Source organism: Arvicanthis niloticus, chromosome X (genome assembly GCF_011762505.2).
Source record: "Arvicanthis niloticus isolate mArvNil1 chromosome X, mArvNil1.pat.X, whole genome shotgun sequence".
Classification (NCBI taxonomy): Eukaryota; Metazoa; Chordata; class Mammalia; order Rodentia; family Muridae; genus Arvicanthis; species Arvicanthis niloticus.
The window spans coordinates 48,537,334-48,544,091 of NC_047679.1; positions in this window are offsets into that span (position 1 = coordinate 48,537,334).

Consider the following 6,758-nt stretch of genomic DNA (forward strand, 5'->3'; position numbering starts at 1 on the left):
GAACTCTCAGCTCCTCCTGCACCATGCCTGCCTAGATGCTGCCATGCTCCCGCCTTGATGATAATGGACTGAACCTCTAAACCTGTAAGCCAGCCCCAATTAAATGTTGTCCTTTATAAGACTTGTTCATGGTGTCTGATTACAGCAGTAAAACCCTAACTAAGACACAGGGAATGAACTTAACTCAACAGAAAGGAGGGCTTTGAGTTGAAGGGTATTTAAGACAGCGTGAAGAAAGAGAAGGAGCTTTTTCCTTCTAGGACATCAGTGGAGTGAAAAAGGTCAGCTGGGTGCTTTCTCTGACTCTGAGGTAGCAGGTTTTCACCCCAGTGTCTGGTTCCCGAGTCTTCATTGGCTGGGATTTGGGGGTTGCTGTTTGTTTGTATTACTTTCTTTATTAAAAAAATATTTTATTTATTTATTTTATGTATATGATGAGTACACTGTAGCTGTCTTCAGACACACCAGAAGAGGGCATCAGATCTCATTACAGATGGTTGTGAGCCACCATGTGGTTGCTGGGAATTGAACTCAGGACCTCTGAAAGAGCAGTCGGTGCTCTTAACCACTGAGCTATCTCTCCATCCCTGTTTGTTTTTATTTTCTTTTTACTTATTCATTTTACATCTCACTCACTATCCTTCTGGGTCAGCCCCTCCCACAATTTCCCCATCCCCCTTTCCTTTCTCCTCTGAGTAGGTAGGGTCCCCCTGGGTATCCCCCCACCCTGACATACATCAAGTCTCTGTGAAGCTAGGTGCTTCCTCTCCCACTGAGGCCAGACAGGGCAGCCCAGCTAGAAGAACATATCCCACAGACAGGCAACAGCTTGTGGGACAGCCCTCACTCCAGTTGTTTAGGACCCACATGAAGGTCAAGCTGCACATCTGCTACATATGAGTAGGGAGGCCTAGGTCCAGCCCGTGTATGCTCTTTGGTTGGTGGTTCAGTCTCTGAGAGCCACAAAGATCTAGGTTAGTTGATTCTGTTGGTCTTCCTGTACAGTTCTTATCCACTTAGGGGCTGCAGTCCTTTCTCCTATTCTTCCATAAAAGTCCCCAAGTTCCTTTCACTGTTTGGCAGTATGTGTCTGCATCTGTCTGTCAGCTGGTGAGTGGACCCTCTCAGAGAACAGCCATGCTAGACTCATGTCCCAGCTATACCACTCCTGGGCATACACCCAAAAGATGCTCTACTATATCAAAAGGACACTTGCTCAACTATGTTCATGGCAGCTTTATTTGTAATATCAGAAACTGGAAACAATCTAGATGCCCCTCAACTGAAGACTGGATACAGAAAATGTGGTACATCTACAGAATGGAATACTTTTCAGCTGTGAAAAACAAAGACATCATGAATTTTGCAGGCAAATGGATGGAACTTGAGAATATCATCCTGAGTGAGGTAACCCAGATTCAAAAGGACCAGCAAGGTATGTACTCACTAATAAGTTGGATATTAGCAGCAAAATACAGGGTGCCTATGCTATACTCCACAGACCCAAGGAGGCTGAACAGGAAGGAGGGCACAAGCAAGGATGCTTGAGTCTCACTTAGAAGGGAGATTAGAATGGTCATGGAAAGAAAATGGAGGGAGGGAACTGGGTGGGAAAAGGAAACAGTAGGGGAGTGGGGGTCAGAGTGAGGTGTGAAAAGGTGCAGGGGAGGTGGCTTGATGACCATGAGAATGAGTGGAAATCTGCAACTGATAGGGGTGGGGCATTTCCAGGAAGAGACAGAGACCAAGAATTAATGGGGGTGTCCTTAGCTATGACTCACAGCACTGGAGCTATGAAAAAGGCCACTTCCTGTAGCCAGGCAGGAACCCCAGTGGAGTGATAGGGGCCCCAACCCACCAACAAAACTTTCAACCCAAAACTTCTCCTGTCTACAAGAAATGCAGGGACAGGATGGAGCAGAGACTGAGAGAATGACCAACCAATGACTGGCACAACTTGAAACTCACCCCATGGGCAAACACCAATCCCTGATACTATTAATGATACTCTGTTATGCTTGAAGACTGGATTTTTGTTTCATAAAAGAACAAACTACTTTCCAGAGAGGAAGGAAGTGAGAAAGGGAGGGAGGGAGGAGCAGAAAGAGGGAGGGAGGGAGAGAGGGAAAGAGGGCAGGCTTCTTTCTATGTTAGAACTCTTCATCTTCTAGCTGGGCTGCCTTCTCTGGCCTCTGTGGGAGATGAAGGCCTAACAGCTAGTTTGTAACACTCAGCAGTTACAAAGGCCTCAATGAAACTGACCACAACAAAAGAAAGACAAGGAACCCAATGTGTATTAAGAGTTTATATAGCAGGAGGAGCTAAGTTGGGAGGAGTAAGGAGAGGAAGAGGAGGAGTAAGGAGAGGAGGAGAAGGAGAGGAGGAGCTAGGTGATGGGGGGGGGGGACATGAAGGCAGATGTTCGTGTGTCTCCGCCAGTCAAAGATAGTTGATATATCTAGATTGGGTATTGGGTTACACTTCTGATTGTATGGGCATCTTATTATTGAGCATTACCAAACTTATAAAGCCTTTGATTAACATTTAAAAAATTGTATAAAAGCAAAAAGGAGAAGTGGGGATGGGATAGGGGTTTTCTAGGGAGGGGAAATTGGGAAAGGGGATGGCATCTGAAATGTAAATAAAATATTCAATAAAATTTTTTTAAAAAGAGTTTATATAAAAGAAACCAGGAATGATAGACCAACCTAGAAAAAGATTTAAATCTATCTTTAAAATTAACAAACCATAGCAGGTAGTTATGGTTTAAGAATAAGAGAAAAACTTGGAATGCTATAATTACTTATTTTTGTTTTATGTATGTCTTTGCATACATATATATCTGTGTACCATGAGCATGTATGGTGCCCACAGAGGTCAGAAGAGGGAGTTGGTTCCCATGGAACTGGCATTACAGATGATGTGAACCACCATACAGGTGCTGGGAATTAAACCTGAGTCTTCTGCAAGAGAAGTAAGAGCTGAGAGTCATCTCTCCAGCCCCAACTTGAAAAAATTGTAAAGTCACTGAGATATTATTTTTAGATTCTACAAAAGAAACATCACTCTAGACATATCCAATAAGAGCCCAAAAATGTGTGTGCAGTTTTTTGTGGGGTTTTTTTTTGTGTGTTTGTTTGTTTGATTTTTGGAGGGGGGATTAAGACAGATCTCTTTGTAACCATGATTATTTGGGATTTGCTATATATAAACCAGGTTGGCCTCAAGCTCACAGAGATCTGCCTGCTTCTGCCTCTGGAGTGCTGGGATTAAAAGCATGTGCCAATCACACCTGGATAACAAGTGCATAGTTAGACAAAGAATTTATTACACAGATGACAGAGAAGCTTAGATGGTATGACATCCCAGAAATTAAATATAGCAGGAAGCTGCTGCCACCCTTATGGTCAAAGGGACAAATGGAGGACGGTGTAATAGCAGAGTCCAGTACTTACAGGGTCTGATAAGAGCTACAAGCAACTGCAGATTGAAAATAGCTTTGTCAAAAGTGTGCCTCTGTATTAAATGTGCACAGGCTATATGCCCAACAACATGGCATTGCAATGATTGGCATAGCATTACATTATGTTAACTATTCTGAGTAATATAGAGATGGCTTAAACTATGTAAGAGTGTAAGAGTGTGTAGACTGTAGCTTGGTTGATAGCATGCTTGTCTAGCCAGCGTAAAGCCCTGAGTCCAATCTCTAGCACGCCATAAACCAGGCATGTTAATATTGGCCTGTAATCATAAACATCTATAATGAGATCTGGTGCCCTCTTCTGGTGTGCAGGCATACATGCAGGCAAAACATTGTATACATAATAAATAAATAAATCTTGAGAGAAAGGGGGAGGGGCTTAGGAAGTGTGGCCTTGTTGAACAGAATATGATAATAGAGGTGAACTTTGAGAGTGGACTTTGAGAATTTAAACACTTGAGCTAGCTAGGCATAGCAGTGCACGCCTTTAATCTCAGCACTCAGGAGGCAGAGGCAAGTGGATCTCTGCGAGTTTGAGGCCAGCGTAGTCTTCAGAGTGAATTCCAGAACAGCCAGGAACTACACAGAGAAACCCTGTCTCAAAAAACTAATAAATAAAATAGATAGATAATAAATACTTGAGCTATTTCTAATTCATACTCTGTTTCATGCTTCTGGTTGAAGGTGTGAGCTTGAGCTTCTGCTCCAGCCACTATGCCTGCTGCTTCCTGCCAACCTTCCCTGCCATGACAAACTCTATTCCCTGGAATCATACGCCTGAACAAACTCTTTATAAGTAGCGTTGGTAATGGTGTTTTACCACAGAAATAGAAAGCAAACTAACACAGAACTCAAGCATCCATGGATTTTGATATCCAAAGAGGCCCTGAAACCAATATCCCATGCTTACTGAAAACCATTGTAATAACATGATAATGTCCTATGAAGTTTAGTACACATGGTTACAGAGATATATAGTTTGGAGAAGGGACTAGAAATAGAATCCTGTAGGGTCCTTGAATTGTCTGAGAAGCACACAAAAATGCCAGTTAACATTAGACTCTGGGAAATCAAAGATGCATATTGTAATCTCTATTACAGCTACAAACCAGCAGTCTTACTCCTGGGTACATACCTAAGAGAAATGTGTGAACATTTGCATCACAAGAGAAATGCAAGAACACTCATAGCAGCTGCACTGGAGACAACCTCAGAGGTCGATAATTTGCAATGTGCTCAAGAAATGGAAGAAAAGCCAGCCAAGGCGCTCCAGAGCACCTCTGCAGCTGGTAAAACTGGACAGTCCCCCCTCCCAGCACTGCCTCGGGAATGAATAGACTTGCTCCAGTCCATTTAGGATTAAAAGATTAAAAGTTCCAGAAGAATGAGTCACCCTCACATACTTTAGGCAACATGCTGGCACCTTGGCTCTGTTGCAGAGATTAGAGGAAGAATCTGCCAGATGGCGCCTTCAGGGGCCTCTTTGGTTTCTGTAGTGGGAGTTCTGCCAGATTCTGGATTTATCATTCCACTGAGACTGCACACACCCTGGGAACTGCCCAGAAGCAATTCTGCCTGTTAGGAAGGATGAATGAATGAATGAATGAATGAATGTTAAATAGTAACTCCTTCTCCCACAAACTCCATCATTTCAAGTCTGTCTTCTCATGTACATATGTCCAAGAACTCTGTTGTCTAAAGTGATGTGATTTTCCCCTAGCAACATAAAATAGATGTTTCTCAACATCTCCCCAGTTTCCACATCTAGCTCCAAGACAAAGATCTGTTTGGATCTGATCTGTTCCCCTAATTCCATCACAATGCTGTAACCTAAGGTCCACGCAGTGAGTTTATCCATCTTATCCATCTTTATCTATGTCTAGGAAGGGGAGCCAAGAAGATGAGAATGGTTTGTTAAACACAAAAGCATACCTATTTGGGGAAATTTTTAGGCTCAGCTAGAGCCTTTGCTTTTGTAGCTGGCTATCTAAGATCCAATCCTAAATTCTGTTCAACTTGCAGATGTGGGGTATCAAAACCCCTAATCTCTGAAAGCCCTTGCCCTTCATGGTCCTGCCTGGCCAAACATCTCATGGTTTTTTATTACCTTTCAAGTAGACGTACACAAACACACCTTGACATCCAGCCCCATCTTCAGCATAGTTTTGCATCAATCAGCAAAAAGGTTGTACCTTTTACTTGGTCTTTCTGCTCTCAAATTGCTGGCCTACTGGATAAACCCAGTGACTCCTGCTGGATTAATGGTCTGACTGAAACCAGCAGCTAGTTCTTCATCACCCCAGAGGGAGAGTCAAGCTGCATATAAGCTCAGGTTCTCACAAGCTGTCCCCGTGCTATCAACACTAGGCAGCTGATGTTCTCAGAATGGGTACAGGACTTCTCTGAGTACTTGGCACCAAGGTTGAAATGGCACTCCCTACTCCCCACCCTCACACAGACACACTTGAACTTCGCTCACATGGGGCCCTATAGAGAGGAAAGGGCCTGCCAGTAGATCTTTAAAATTGCATGAACAGGGGGAAAGTGAGCTAAAAACAACAAGAAATCATGTTTCACTTACTAGACTGGAAAAATATGACATCCCAGCAAGGCTTAAAGCTATCAGGCACGTTTGCTACTGAGGAAGTGTATATTGGCATGGCCATTTTGGTGAGTGATTTGACAGTGCGTGTAAGACTTTGAAATGTACCTATTCTATCATTGAAGGTGTCTGCCCTAGAAAAACACGCTGGCACAGCTAGGTGAAATGTTCAACTGAAGCGTTGGGGAGAATAAGGAAAACCTAGAAACACCTGAAAGGTCACCAGTAAGAAAACAGCAACATGTACCGTTCTCACTCAATAGTAAGATAGGAGTATGTTTCAACTTTCTGGTTTTTGTAACCAAATCTCCAAATGGACATCTCTTTATTTCTGTCATAGTCTGTTCAAAACCAGATGAGATGATTAAGTGGGAAAAAAGCAACAAGTGAAAAAACTGAAGGTTATGGCAAGAGGGGATCATATTTGCAAAAATAAACACACACATTTGCTTTGGGTGTGGAAAGATTGACTCCAAATTCATAAGAGCAGACAAGAGAGGTGGGAATAAGAGGACCCTAGATCAGGTTACTGTCAAAGAGGACTCTATTTATAACACACTTATTTCATAAAGAGAATGTGTTTGTGTTATACTCTTACAAGTACAAATTAATCTAAAAATAACGTGTGCTGCTCTGGAAAGCGTGCTCAACAGTAAAATGTTCATTTGCATGATG